Source organism: Dermacentor silvarum, chromosome 1 (genome assembly GCF_013339745.2).
Source record: "Dermacentor silvarum isolate Dsil-2018 chromosome 1, BIME_Dsil_1.4, whole genome shotgun sequence".
NCBI lineage: Eukaryota > Metazoa > Arthropoda > Arachnida > Ixodida > Ixodidae > Dermacentor > Dermacentor silvarum.
In genome coordinates this window covers 76665626-76681751 of record NC_051154.1, presented here as the reverse complement: position 1 = coordinate 76681751, position 16126 = coordinate 76665626, and the positions used below count along the sequence as shown (strand labels likewise).

Here is a 16126-nt window from a genome sequence, read left to right as displayed (position 1 = left end):
TACGTGAATAAATCCCCAGAACGTGGCGAGAACCTTTTAGCAGAATTGCCACAGCATTTCATGCCATTCGAAGAAAGTGAGCGGCCACCCGTTTCGCCACCCTTTCTCGGTGATGCCGGAAGACTATGACTGTAAAGTGCAGCCGGCGCGGAGCGCAGACCCGGCGACAAACGGCTAGGCGAGCTCTAGCTGCATCGACCTGCAGTGTTCGCTGGAGCTAAAAGGCGTGCAAAAGGAGCAGCACTTCTTCGGTTTTATAGGAACCTCGACGAAAACAAGTACGAAAACACAGATAAAAATAGCTTCCGAAGATGACTGCCGTCTCTCTTCGGAAGCGTCTGCGTCTCTGAGCAGATGTTTTCTTTTATGATTGAACAAAAGCCACCTCCACTCCTCAAGGACAGACGTGACATTACAAGGTGTGACGAGGACATCAACGCAAGACACCAAACAAACTGCCTTTCCGTAAGCAAGAGAGGCAACGCATCCGACTATAGTGCGACCCGTGTGTCTCCCATGGAGAAGTTGGTTTTGGCCCTTGCGGGTTTTCAGTTGCGCAGCTCTGTTCCAGAATGTCATCATCATCATCATCATCATCATCATCATCATCATCATCATCATCATCATCAACAACAACATCAACATCAGCCTATATTTTATGTCCACTGCAGGACGAAGGCCTCTCCCTGCGATCTCCGATTACCCCTGTCTTGCGCTAGCGTATTCCAACTTGCGCCTGCAAATTTCCCAACTTCATCACCCCATCTGGTTTTCTGCCGACCTCGACTGCGCTTCCCTTCTCTTGGTATTCATGCTGTAACACTAATGGTCCATCGGTTATCCATCCTACGCATTACATGGCCTGCCCAGATTCATTTCTTCCGCTTAATGTCAACTAGAATATCGGCTATCCCCGTTTGTTCTCTGATACACACCGCTCTCTTCCTGTCTCTTAACGTTAGTCCTAAGATTTTTTGTTCCATTGCTCTTTTAACTTGTTCTCGAGCTTCTTTGTTAACCTCCAAGTTTCTGTCCCATATGTTAGCACCGGTAGAATGCAATGATTGTACACTTTTCTTTTCAACGACAGTGGTAAGCTCCCAGTCAGGATTTGGCAATGCCTGCCGTATGCACTCCAACCCAATTTTATTCTTCTGTGAATTTATTTGTCATGATCAGGGTTCCCTGTGAGTAATTGACCTAGATAACGTACTCCTTTACAGACTCTAGAGGCTGACTGGCGATCCTGAATTCGTGTTCCCTTGCCAGGCTATTGAACATTATCTTTGTCTTCTGCATATTCATCTTCAACCCCACTTTTACACTTTCTCGGTTAAGGTCCTCAATCATTTGCTGTAATTCGTCTCCAATGTTGCTGAATAGGACAATGTCATCTGCAAACCGAAGGTTGCTGAGATATTCGCCGTTGATCCTCACTCCTAAGCCTTCCCAGTCTAAGAGCTTGAATACTTCTTCTAAGCATGCAGTGAATAGCATTGCAGAGATTGTGTCTCCTTGCCTGACCCCTTTCTTGATAGGTAACTTTCTACTTTTCTTGTGGAGAACCAAGGTAGCTGTAGAATCCTTGTAGACGTATGCCTCCTGTACTCCTTGATTACGCAATGCCTCTATGACTACTGGTATCTCTACTGAATCAAATGCTTTTTCCTAATCTATTAAAGCCATATAGAGAGGTTGATTGTACTCCGCAGATTTCTCGATTACCCGATTGATGACATGGATATGATCCATCGTAGAATATACCGTCCTGAAGCCAGCCTGTTCTCTTGGTTGGCTTCAGTAAAGTGTTGCCCTGATTCTATTGGAAATTATCTTGGTGAATATTTTATACAATACTGAAAGCAAGCTAATGGGTCTGTAATTCTTCAATTCTTTAACGTCTCCCTTCTTATGGATTAGTACAATGTTGGCGTTCTTCCAGCTCTCTGGTACACTTGAAGTTGTGAGGCATTGCGTATAAAGGGCCGCAAGCTTTTCAAGCATGATATCTCCTCCATCTTTGATTAAATCTACTGTTATTCCATCTTCTCCAGCAGCTTTTCCCCTGGTCATGTTCTAGAATGTACCAAATATTAACTTCATAACTTCACTCCTGCTTGGGCCACACCCACGGATATACTTTTTTCTAATTTAGCAAATCAGTTCTGCGGAAGCCTGCAGAGTGTGATCAGATTGTATGCGCGACACGAATTGTGTAGTACCGTGGTACTTTCTGGAAGGCACACGGGCACCAGCGATTGCGCTGGAACCTTCGGCGAGTCATGTATAAAAGCCGACGCGCTTGATCCGCTGATCAGATTTTCGATTATCACCGACTGTGTTCGCCGCTATCGTTGTGCTTTGAATGTCAGTTGCTTTTAGGGGCACACGTTTGCCCAATAAAGAGTTTGTTGCGTCATTCACACTTTTACTACTGTGTCCTTGACCATCACTACAACGTGACGACATTTATTCATCGATAGAGCTATATGCCGACGACTGCGCACATAATATTTCGAGATTGCCACACGTGTTCACCATCTTGCCTTTCAATACGACATTGCAAACATTCATTCTTTGTGTGACACTTCGCAAATAAAACTCGTAAAGTGCGAAGTTATGCAGATTTCTCGTTCCGTCACAGCTAACATTCCGCACAGGTATCTGCTTAAAAACTCACCATTAATGGAAATTGCTAATTACAAATACCTTGGCGTCTATATTTCGCGTAAACTGTCCTGAGAAATGTACATTAGCTATGTCAACGCGCCAACCGTACACTCGGTTACCTGAGGCGAAAATTGCCTCTCACTGCTACTCATTTACAGTTTTCGCTTGGCAAAACAACAGCCCGATCAACACACAAGTATGCGCCAGCACTTTGCGATACTCGCAATTAATAATTCACCCGTATTGATAACATCAAAGTCGTCTAAAGTCCCTCCGTGTGTATCATCCTTTCATACTCTCGTGCAGCTCGTGTAAGCTTGGTGATGTCTATTCTTAACTAGTTTCTCACTCGGCGTAATACATCCCCATTGTGTTTGTTCCATGAAATATACCACCCTAATGCAATCCTCAGCTGTTCCTGTTTTCCAACCACTATCATACATTTTTTTTTTTCAAGTCGCTACCACAGATTCAATTGCCTGGTTCCTGGCAGCAGCCACTTATTTATTCTAAAAAAAAAAAAAAAAAGAACAATGAAGGAATTTTCTTTCCGACTCAGTCGCTGCGCTCAGATGTCAGTATTCCGTCAAGACGGCTCTTATGATCCTATGATTATGATCTTATGATCCTATGAACATCCAATACAACATACTCTCATACCTGATGTATTCCGCTGAATATGTCCAGCGGAATCCCTCGCGCGGTCGTCTGGCCAGACTATCCCCACCCTGCAGATGTCCCTGGCATATCGCAGGGACACATCGATGCTGTTTATTGCCTTATTGGTTTGTTAATTTGTTATGCACTAGATCACCGAATAGCTTTACGTAACAATTGACACATGATTAAATTGTCACCATCTGAAATTGTCACTATGGTCTGTTCAACTTATGAATTTGTTCAACTGCTGAATTGAGCTAACGAATGAACACACACACACACACACACACACACACACACACACACACACACACACACACACACACACACACACACACACACACACACACACACACACACACACACACACACACACACACACACACACACACACACACACACACGCACGCACGCACGCACACACGCACGCACGCACGCACGCACGCACGCACGCACGCACGCACGCACACACACACACACACACACACACACACACACACACACACACGCACACACACACACACACACACACACACACACGCACACACACACACACACACACACACACACACACACACACACACACACACAGGCGGCAACGTTGGGTTCAGTTTGCATATATCCACAGTCTAGTCATATTGCACATTCCACAGTCTCCGCATGCGCCGTTCGCCGTGCCGGCGCCACCCACTCCCTGAAGTTTCGTTTACTGCCGTTATCGTGAAGCGAGCGTTGGCCGGCGTTGGCAACTATACTCGCGGACAACTTTCTGTGGCAATGAAAGGAAAGCTATCGGCGCGTGGCTGCTGCACATGTGTTACCGCGCCAAGTAGTCCGGCAGCGTTTGACAGTGCTTTTGGCAGCTTTTGGTTGCTCGGAATAGACGCTGAATCGACGCTGAATCGACGCAGCTTCCACGTGCGACGGTTTCGCGTTTGCTCGGACGCGGAAGGGAAAAGCCGCAAAATAAGCAAACTTTTAGACTTAGTTGTGTTTTCTTATTTACCTGTTGCTAATACGGTGTTTCTGTTTTATTGCGATAGCAATTATATGGACACTTCAACCAGATTTATGCCGTCGGCGTCGCCGTCGCCGTGAGGTTCCGTATAGATAAAGCTTTCGCCGCGCGCCGTATGCCCGAGCGGAAGCGTGCGGGGACGCGCGCTATCACGGAGAGCGAACGCACTCAATCTCCCACGCGCAAGCAAGGAAGCGGGAAGCCAGCGCCGGAGGGAGCGCGGGGAGGGGGGGGGGGCACTTCTAATCTGCCAACAACCGCGCTTGTCGCTCGCCCGCACCGTCTCTTATCTCCACACGGCTCTGACCTTTATGCGCTGTGCATTCGCCGCTCAGTTTCCGTTGAAGCGATAGACCGCACGTACCTTCGCCCGCTGCGACGTATGCGCTTGCTGCCAGCGTTTTGACAGTCGTTGTCTGCAGTCATTCAGTGTGATCTATTCATGTTTGTTTGTGCGCGCTCACACCGCGCTTGTTCATTCAGTTAGTAATAGTCGGGCCACATTTTCCAACGCACGCTACACATGCAATGCTGCCCGGATCGGCAGTGCAACGCTACAGGTGTGTCCCTTCGCACGCGCGCTGCCCACGGGAAGCGCTTCTCATCAACACCACCGTTTCACACGCGCCTTCTCGTGGTCATCGAGTCTCTCTTCATGTCGGTATACTTACGCCGCAGCACACCTGCTTACTTAATCAGCTCATGTTTACTACAATTCATATTGCTACCAAAGCCGCTCACCTTACTTCGTATGACATTGCTGTGTTGCTATCGCATTCATTGCTTCGCCCTTAGGGCGAAACTGTGACATTTTTTTCTCTTCCCCAGCCTAAACAAACCTGCATTTAAGCGAGGGACTCTTTTCAGAAGCGCTCTCACTTGTGCGCGCTTTGCCTCCGTAGCTTTCCCTTCATTGCCACAGAAAGTTGTTCGCGAGTATAGTTTCGTGGCCCTCGCTCGCTATGCGTGCGCGCCGTGACATTTCACGACTCGCACTCAAGATTCTGGTTTCAGCCTCACTGGCTGTTCGTTCGCACTAGTTCGCACCACGTGCCCTTCTCCTCCACTTCGTCTCTTTCTTCCTCCTCGAGCATTTCTTGGGGCGCCCGTTTGAGGGGAGCGTTCACCGTCTCCGCTGACTTCCGTACATCCAGGCAGCCGCACTGTAACCGGTATTTCGTTTCCCGCAACTGCAATATAAGCGATACGTGTATACATGGAGTGCTATGGGAAAATTAACGGGAGTCTGAAAAGACCGCACTATATCCGGTCCTGCACTATAAACGGTTACGTTATAAGAACTCTGCAGAGTATAACCATGGAGCTAGCCCCTCTATATGGCTTTCATAAATTACGAAAAAAGCATTCGATTCAGTAGAAATACCAACAGTCATGTAGACATTGCGTAGTCAAGGAGTACAGGAAGCATACGTGAATATCTCATCAAATATCTATAAATATTCCACAGCTATAGATACTTCAATTCTTCACAAGCGGAAAAATTGCGATTAAGAAAGGGGTCAAGCAAGGAGACCCATTCTCTCCGATGCTATTCACTGGATGCTTAGAAGAAGTATTCGAGCTATTAGACTGGGAAGGATTAGAATGAGGATCAACGGCGAATATCTCAACCGCCTACGGTTTGCAGATGACATTGTTCTGTTCAGCAACGCTAGATATGACGTGCTACAAATACTGAGGACCTTAGCCGACAAAGTGTAAGAGTAGGTCTGATTGAAGATTAATTTGCAAAAAGACTAAGGCAATGTTCAATAGCCTATTAGCAAGAGAACGAAAAGTCGGGATTGGCAGCCAGCCTCTATAGAATCTGTACAAAAGTACGTTTATCTAGGCCAATTAGTCACAGGGGATCCTGATCATGAGAAGAAAACTTACAGAAGAATAAAAATGTGTTGGGGCGCATACGGCAGATATAACCAAGTCATGACCGACAGCTTACCGCTCTCCTTGAAAAGAAAAGTGTACAATAATTCCATTCTACTAACATATGAGGTGCAGTTACAAAATGGTGTTGCGAAAGCCCGATGTCCGAGCGGCCACGAAGGTTCCATGGGTGGTGTCGTGCCAAGTGCCGAGAGGAGGAGATATCCAGTGAGATCAGAAAACTGTTTTATATACACTGTCCATGTTGGTATTTTACAAGAAGGGTTCCATGATATTGGAGCCGTCTACATGCTAACAACTTTGCATGTTCTAGCGTTTACATCTCCGAGCGTTCTACATGGTCGAGCGTCCTCACAACACTCAAGTCCCGCTGTTTTATCCCTTTCGTTTCCCTCTCACTCAACGAGGGAACGCACTTTAGTTCTTCTTAGCCAATGACCACCTTCGACCGGTGCGCCATACCCCGCACATGATCTGCCATCGTTTTCCGCCGGGCTCCGCCTCCAATCTTGCCTGGTCGACCCCGAACACAGGCAGCAGGTTGACACCTTGGGAACCAAACGTGTCTAGACGCTGGCCCTTTGCAAGAGTCGCCTCTCCGTAGCGGTCAGTTCGCGGAGGCCACCATTTCCAGGGAGGGCGGTGGCTGTTGTCTCGAAAGGGGCTCCAGGTTGGCGCGTCGCAGTCGGCGCCGGGCCTCGTCGTAGTTTGGGCGGCACTGGTAATTCACGGAAACACACCAAAGGGCGACATTGCCGTTTAGCGACGCATGAGTCCGATGACTCATTGCAGCCTGGAGACTAATTGCTCATCCATCAGTCCCAGGTGACACTCCCCGGCCGCAAGGACCGACAAGCGTGAAGAACACTTGATAGCTTCCCGTCTGTCGATGAGGTCTCCTTTGTCCCGAAGGACCGCCAGACACAACAATGGGTGCCAAGAGAAGGGAAGCGCAGTCGACGACATCAGAAAACTATGTGGTGTGATGAAGCCTACTCATAAAGAGAAATGCGATCCGAGATAACGTTATCGCGCTCTTAAAGGCGAATTAAGGTCGGGATGGTTCGGGATGATTTTCTCCACGGACGCCAATGAGTGAGTGAAATAACTTTTATTACAGGTCCGGCGAGGACACGAACTCGTCGCGCACCCGGCTAGTCCCACGTCGGGACCGGCAGGTCTAGCCCACCGGCCCGGTCGCGGGCACGCCGGACAGCCAGGATTTGCTTGTCTTGAGCGGGGCTACGCAGAAGCGAGTCCCACTCATCCTTGTTGAACTTGGGGTATCTCGACCCGCACTCCCAGAGCATGTGTGCTAGAGTGGAGGTCTGCCCGCAGGATGGACAGGCGTCGTCGCGATATACGTCAGGGTAAACTTCCTGCAGAACGGCCAGACACGGATATGTGCCGGTCTGTAAAAGTCTAAGCGAAACAGCTTGCGCCCTATTCAAGTTGGGGTGAGGGGGTGGAAAGACCCTTCTGGACACGTAGAAAAATTTTGTTACCTCATTGTGAGGAGCGGGAGCATCCCTGTGGCCGTAGGGGGGAGGGGTGTCGGCTCTCCTTACAGAGGAAGCGCGGTCGGTGAGGTCGCGCGCAGCCTGGTGAGCAGACTCATTGAGGTTCGGGGGAGCACCCTCGACCGACCCTGTATACGTGAGCGGGAAACCAGTGAATCGAATGATGCGCGAGAGCATCCGGATTGGAGACGCTAAGAAGACGAGCAGCTTGCTCGGCGATGCGACCCTTCTGAAAAGCCCTAACTGCCGTTTTGGAATCGCCGTAGATCTCAGACCCACGACCGTCTAGCAGGGCGAGGGCGATGGCGGCTTCCTCGGCGACTTCTGCGACACGGGGCCCTTAACGCTCTCGCGTTAAAGCCACCACTACGATTGCTGAGGGCGCATGCAACGCTTTATTGCTTTAGAGTAATGGTATAGTAATGGTAATTTTGGCAGCGCGCCGCCGCTGGTCGTATTGCCGTTTATTTTACCTTTGCCGCACCTCGTATTCACGCTGCTCCTCGGGAGTCCTACCCATAGCGGTGCTGCAGCAACAATGAAATCAATTGCTAGGCTGGCTCATTTATATATAAAAGGCTAGTGACGTCACACCCCACGTCGCAAGTTGCCGTCGCCGCGGCAGCTTGCACAACAGCTAGTAATCTTTACCGGGAAACGTACGTGCTTCGCATTATCATTTTCAGCAGCGCCTTATCATCAATGATGTGGTTTGGATGCTTGTCGGCTGCTCAGTAGCGCACTCAGGATCTCTGTCAGGGGGGGTTACAACACCAGATTCCCCCCGTCGGTGCGCCTCTGCTTGTGCTTGTTCTTTATTGAAACGAACACTGCGCTATATGTAGTTTGCGTGATACCAAAGAATGTATGCACTTATTAATTGCTTCAATCGCTGAAGTATCTTTTCTTTTTTTTTTCTGCGTGTATTCGCCGAAGGTATTTTTTCCTCCGTGAGTACGCGTCGCGAAAAATTCCGACCAACTAGAGGCTAACAGCGTCGCTGTATAGAACTAGCACGCACAGAGCGCTGGCCCTCTCGCGCTGCCAACTTTTGTCACCGTTTGAAACCGGCTATAGGCCATGCAAAGTATACATGCATGCCGTGTTCGCATGAGAGCAGATTGGTTCTGAGAACACGCGCAATAACGGACGACGCAAGACGCGCGCGCACTAAGCTCGTGGCCGCTTTTATCTCCGCGTCGGCAGCTGCTGGAAGCCCCTCGCGGGACGGCGAAGCCGTATGGCCTAGCGCACGCAGAAGGTTTCGTCTCGGCAGGAGGCCACGCACCGCACGGTTTACGGAGCTTACCGCGACAAGTGCCATGCCACCGTTGCTCTCGTCTCCGGAGGCTTGGCGAGTCCAACACGAAGCGCGCACCAAACCAATGTGACCCAATGTTGGCTGGCGTGCGTAAGATGTGGAAGACCCGGTCCTTTCCTAGACCTTGGGCGCATGGTGGTCCTTCCACTGACTGGCATCAGGTGAAGTGAAACACGAGCTACAGGGTGTCCCAACTATCATGCACCAAGATTTAAAAACATGCAAATACCACGTAGCTGGACAGAACCAAGGTAGTGTTGTTTGCCGTCGCTTGGAGATACTCAGATTATATTTTTGCATTCCGCCTAATTACATTATTAGTCTTAATTAATTATTCAATGTCCTCAAATATTACAATTAGATAAAAAGTGTCAATGACAAAATTGTAGAGCAATATGCAAATCTCCCGATACAGCTTCCTGTTGCTCAATACGTGCTACATTAAAGCGTTCTTCCGAGCGTGAAAGAAGCCCGCGAATACACGAAAAGTGCCTAGAGCGGCCAGTCGCGCGGCAATTTTGCGTGTATTCGCGGGCTTCTTTCACGCTCATAAAAACGCTTTTATGTAGCACGTATTACACTTACACAGATACATTTGAAAATACCGATTCTGTCAATTTCTTCGAAAGAAAGCTATATTGTGACCTGCGAAAATTGACCCGTTTGCGTACTTAATTTTTCTGCATCTTGCATTTCGCTTTGAGTTTATAATTTCTTACTGCGTAACAACCGAGAAAGTGTACACGCTATAGTAAGAATAAGTAAATAACAATACAAGTCGCTCGAATATGTTGCAGAGCTCAGGCAAAGAACCTTCATCGGCGGATTAATTCGGGAGCGTTGAAGTACGTGGCCCGTAAGTCTATCCAGTACGTCGGTTATTATATATATATATATATATATATATATATATATATATATATATATATATATATATATATATATATATATCACCATCATCACCATCAGCCTATATTTATGTCCACGTACTGCATGCAGGACGAAAGCCTCTCCCTGCGATCTCCAATTGTCTTTCGCTAGCTGATTCCGACTTGGGCCTGCAAATTTCCTAACTTCATCACCCCACCTACTTTTCTGCCGTCCTCGACTGCACTTCCATTCTCTTGGCACCCATTCTGTAACTCTAATGGTCCACCGGTTATCTACCCTACGCATTACATGGCCTGCCCAGCTTTATTTCTTTCTCTTATTATCAGCTAAAATATCGGTTATCCCCGTTTGCTCTCTGATCTACACCGTTCTTTCCTGTCTCTTAACGTTACGCCTAACATTTTCCGCTCCATCGCCCTTTGTGCGGTCCTTAACTTGTTCTCGAGATTCTTTGTTAACCTCCAAGTTTCTGCCCCATATGCTAGCACCGGTAGAATGCAATGATTGTACACTTTTCTTTTCAACGACAGTGGCAAGCTCCCAGTCAGGATTTGGCAATGTGTGCCGTATGCACTCCAACCCAATTTTAGCCTTCTGTAAGTTTCCTTCTCATGATCAGGGTCCCGTATGAGTAACTGACCTAGGTAAACGTACTCCTTTACACACTATAGAGGCTGACTGGCGATCCTGAATTCTTGTTCCCTTGCCAGGCTATTGAACACTGTCTTTGTCTTTTGCATATTAATATTCAGCTCCACTCTTACACTTTCTCGGTTAAGGTGCTCAATCATTTGTTGTAATTCGTCCCCATTGTTGCTGAATAGGACAATGTCATCTGCAAACCGAGTGTTGCTGAGATAGTCGCCGTTTATCCTCACTCCTAAGTCTTCCCAGTCTAAGGTGGTGGCGTGGAGCAGAGGCACAACACCGGGCCTCAAATCTGAAGGTCGTGAGTTCGAATCCTCCTCCAGTCCACTACATTTTCAGGCATGGAGTGGCGCCTGACACCGGCAAAAAAAATGCCGAAAGTTAGTGGGGCTATACTATTCCAGGTGCAACCAAATTAGGAAGGCCCACTAAGCTTCAAGAAATTCACTCCCTCATCAGAACAGGAATTGGCCTCCCTGGTGTAATGTTCAGCCACTACCTCCCTCGTGACTCCTGCAATTAACCCATGGCCCTCAGTCCCCAGCGGCTGCGGAGCACCTGACCAAGGCGGCGGTCATACCTGCGACGCGGCGGAGGGTGCTAAGAATCTCTGGGTCCGGACAGGCCGCCACTGGAAACTGAACCTGGGAACGTTCAACACGAGCACCCTCTCGAGCGAGGCTAGCTTAGCAGGGCTGTTTGAGGAATTATCAGGGATTGCCTGGGATATTATTGATCTTAGCGAGGTAAGAAGAACAGGTGAGGCTTACACAGTGCTGACCAGCGGCCACGTCCTCTGCTAAAGAGGTCTTCCAGATAAGAGAGAATACGGGGTAGGACTTCTAATCCGTAAGGACATAGCGGAAAACATTGATGAATTCTACAGCATTAAGGAGAGGGTAGCAGTTGGAGCTATAGAATGAAGGTATAGTACAAGCCTACGCTCCAACCTCCAGTGACGATGATGAAGAAATAGAACAGTTTTAAGAAGATGTTTAATTACCGATGAGAACGGTGCAAACTCAGTATACCGTTTTCATGGGCGACTTCAATGCAAAAGTGGGGAAAAGGCAGGCACGTAAGCAAGCAATTGGCAACTACGGCGTCGATTCTAGGAACACTAGAGGAGAGATGTTGGTAGAATTCGCGGAAAGGAATAGGCTCCGAAGAATGAATATCTTTAGGAAGCGTAACAACAGGAAGTAGACCTGGAAAAGCCTTAATGGAGAAACAAGAAATGAAATAGATTTCATTGTCTCTGCCGATCCCAGCATAGTGCAGGATGTAGAAGTGTTAGGTAAGGTAAAGTGCAGTGACCATAGGTTAGTGAGGTCAAAGATTTCTCTCAATTTGACGAGAGAAAGAGAAAAATTATTCAAGAAGAAACTGGCCAGCCTAGACGCAGTAAGGGTAAAAGCAGACCAATTCAGGCTGGTGCTCGCCAACAAATATGCAGCTTTAGAACAGGAATATGAAGACAACATAGAGGTAATGAATGAAACCGTAACTAGGTTGATCTCAGAAGCAGCAATTGAAGTGGGAGGTAAGGCACCAAGGCAACCAGTAGGTAAGCTCTCCCAAGAAACAAAGGATCGACCTCATAAAGAAACGACAAGACATGAAAGTGTCCAACTCAAGAGATCAAATAGAATTCGCTGAACTGTCAAAACTGATCTACAAGAAGAAAGTAAGGGATATTCGAAATTATACCGTGGGAAATATTGAGGAAGCCGTAAAATATGGACGCAGCATGAAATCAGTCAGAAAAAAACTTGGCATATATGACAAAGCAAGATGTATTCACTGAAAGATAAGCACGGTAATATCATCAGCAATTTCGATGTCATAGTAAAAACAGTGGAATAATTCTATACTGACCTACCCAGAGCAGCCAAAATACTTTTATTCGAAGTAGTGATGAACAGGATACAGAAGCTCCTTCGATAAATAGTGATGAAGTTAGAAGGGCCTTGCAAGACATGACCCGCGGAAAAGCTGCTGGAGAAGATGGAATAACAGTCGATTTAATCAAATATGGAGTAGATATCATGCTTGAAAGACTTGCGGCGCTTTATACGCAGTGCCTCACGACTTCAAGTGTACCAGAGAGCTGGAAGAACGCCAACATTATACTAATCCATAAGAAGGGAGACGTTAAAGAATTGAAGAATCATAGACCCATTAGCTTGCTTTCAGTACTGTATAAAATATTCACCAACAGACAGACAGACAAAGAACTTTATTAACTAAGTACTGAGAAGCCCTGCCCTAGGGCAGAGCTGCGGGCCGCTCCCACGTGGGAAGGGGTAGGCCGAGCCTAACCGCCGCATCGTGGGCTCTCTGGGCAGCTCAAGTTTGTCGTGACAGTTCTGAGCTCTGGATGGCAGAGCTCCATTCTTCTTCCGTGATGCAATTGGGCCCCTGTAACGAGGGGCATCGCCAGAGCATGTGTTCTAGATTGCTAACAGCCGCACAGTCGGGGCAAGTAGAGGTAAAAGCCTCTGGAGTGATCGAATGAAAAAGGGCCAGGTTGGGATAGGACTTAGTCTGAAGCATGCGTAAAGTGGACGACAGAGGTCTAGCCAGTTTTCTATGAGGTGGAGGATAAGTCCTCCTACCCAGGTGATAGTGCTTAGGGATTTCGCCAAGATAATTTCCAATAGAATCACTTGACTTCAGTCAACCAAGAGAACAGGCTGATTTCAGGAAGGGATATTCTACGATGGATGATATCCATGTCATCAATCAGGTAATCGAGAAATATGCGGAGTACAGTCAATCTCTCTATATGGCTTTCATTGATTTTGAAAAGGCATTTGATTCAGTAAAGATCCCAGTAGTCATAGAGGCATTGCGTAATCAAGGAGTACAGAAGGCATACGCGAATATCTTAGAAAATATCAACAAAGAGTCTACAGCTACCTTGGTTCTCCACAAGAAAAGTAGAAAGTTACCTATCAAGAAAGGGGTCAGGCAAGGAGACACAATCTCTCCAATTTTATTCACTGCATGCTTAGAAGAAGTATTCAAGCTCTTAGACAGGGAAGGCTTAGGAGTGAGAATCAACGGCGAGTATCTCAGCAACCTTCGGTTTGCAGATGACATTGTCCTATTCAGCAACAATGGGGACGAATTACAACAAATGATTGAGGACCTTAGCCGAGAAAGTGTAAGAGTGGGGTTGAAGATTAATATGCAGAAGACTACCGCGGCGCCGCGGTAGCTCAATGGTGAGAGCATCGCACGCGTAATGCGAAGACGTGGGTTCATTCCCCACCTGCGGCCAGTTGTTCTTTCAACGATTTTCATTTTCATTAATTTATGATTTCTTTAATTCAGTTAGTAAGTACAAGTAATTTGCGCTATGTTGTCCTTGGTGTCATTGTTTGTTGGCTTCTTATGATATGATTAGTACAAATCGGGCCCCTCGGTTCCCTTTCTTCTCGTTCATTACTTACGAGGGCTCGAATCCGGCAACATTGATGCCTTCAGGTAGCATATGTGGGTTTATTGACCAGTTGCCTCTACCCCCCCCAAAAAAAATCACAGCATATATCCACGAAGTGAATGATGATGATGGGGCGAAGCTCCGGAGGGATCATCGGTAAACCGTGAATACTCCGAGTAATTCGCCCAGTGTATGATCAAGTAAACACGTGAGAAACAGTGTGTGTATATATATACAATACGTTTTATTTTCTTAGACGCTTCTTCTTAGATGCTTGGTTTGCGCGCACCGCCGCCGCCTTCCGTGCTCTCCGCTCCGCAGCCTTGTCTTCCATCCGGCGACTCCGAGCGAAAGAGAAAGCGCGCCAAGAGCGAGCACCATTTATTATAACACCCCCTAGCGGTAACCCGTCGCACTACATTGTAGGTTTTCTCATCAACGATGGATGGATGGATGGATGGATGGATGGATGGATGGATGGATGGATGGATGGATGGATGGATGGATGGATGGATGGATGGATGGATGGATGGATGGATGGATGGATGGATGGATGGATGAGGCTGAACCCTTTAAACCGGGCGGTGGCATACGCCACCTAGCCATGACTATTAACATATTTTGTACTTTGTGGTTGTCAACTATACGAAAAACTAGCGCCATCTAGTGACATTATATACACTTATATATAGAAAGATCGACACTTACGCCATCTAGTGAACACTTCATAAAACTACAGGTGGCTACATACTACATCGGAGGAAGGACAGACCCACGCCCTAAGGAGCTTCGCCCCTAAAAAGATCACGTACTCGTGACGCCTGCGGCAGAAAGGATGTTCTACATCCGCCGCCTAGGTTTGTGAGTGGTGGCGCTGGCTAACACTCCCAGGGTTAGTTCTAGTTGTAAGACATAAATACCCCAGAAAGGGGATGGGAAAACGGCGCCACGATAGCTTAATGGTGAGAGCATCGCACGCGTAATGCGAAGACGTGGGTTCGTTCCCCACCTGCGGCCAGTTGTTTTTTCATCCATTTTCATTAATTTATAATTTCTTTAATTCAATTAGTAAGTGCAAGTAATTTCCCCTATGTTGTCATTGGTGTCATTGTTTGTTGGATTCTTATGATATATATATATATATATACATATCGCATAAACCATTTAGCTCAATTCAGCTTCCTCAGATGAATTATCTGAAGAGGAGGACATTACTTGAATTACAAACGGCAATCTTCAGTTGGCTAATTAAAATACCCACTAATTAGTCTTTAAATTATTCACTTTAGGGCACCTGTTTCAATGCAAAAGCTAGTAGTAAGGAAGTCATGTCTGCTTAGCAAAAATCAAGATTAGTCCCACTTTCGAGATATATCCGCCGTTAAAATGTGCTACGAAATACATTTGAGTTCCAGTTAACAGTTTCCCATCAAGGACTTCCTTTAGCAGTAGGTGAGCTCATTTTAATAAATTATTTTCTGGGGTATTACGTGACACATGACTTCACTACTGTTCGGCTTCAATTTAGCGATTGCAAAATGTTCCTTAAAGTGAATGATTTAAAAGGTAATCGTTGAAAGGTAAATCGTTAGCCATTTGCACATTGCGATTTCTCATGCAGCTAGTTCCCGCTTCTTCCAGAAAGTCAATAGAAAAGGCGGAACAGAGTTATCTGTCATTGCTGTCACAAGTGTTATTCTCAAAATCTGTTCGAGAAAAAAAAATTGGTATCGCATTGGTCGTAAGTCGCAATAGGTCGTATTCCGAATGCAGCATACAACGCAACCTCTAATCAAGTGCGGGACTTTCCGAATCATTTTGCTGTGGTGGAAAGAAGAAAAAAAATATTAATTTGCACAGAACAGCGACGACTTTTTATCGCTTCCGTGACATATTTTGCCACATAACTTTTGACTATTATTTGGGAAGTAATCCCAGACTGGTGGGTGCTTCCGGGACACGGTGGTGTGGCCGTTCATTTGGTTAGATTAGACGCATCCCATGAGAATCACGAAGAAGGAGGTATCTACTTAATTAGGCGAGTG

The 16126-nt window shown here is 46.9% G+C and overlaps 1 non-coding gene across 1 annotated transcript; it reads left to right on the top strand.

The window, feature by feature from the left end:
- The first annotated feature begins 13846 nt into the window (after positions 1–13846).
- On the top strand, positions 13847–13918 carry Trnat-cgu (transfer RNA threonine (anticodon CGU)). The gene has a single exon. It is a non-coding gene; the product is annotated as a tRNA-Thr (tRNA).
- The last annotated feature ends 2208 nt before the right edge of the window (positions 13919–16126 follow it).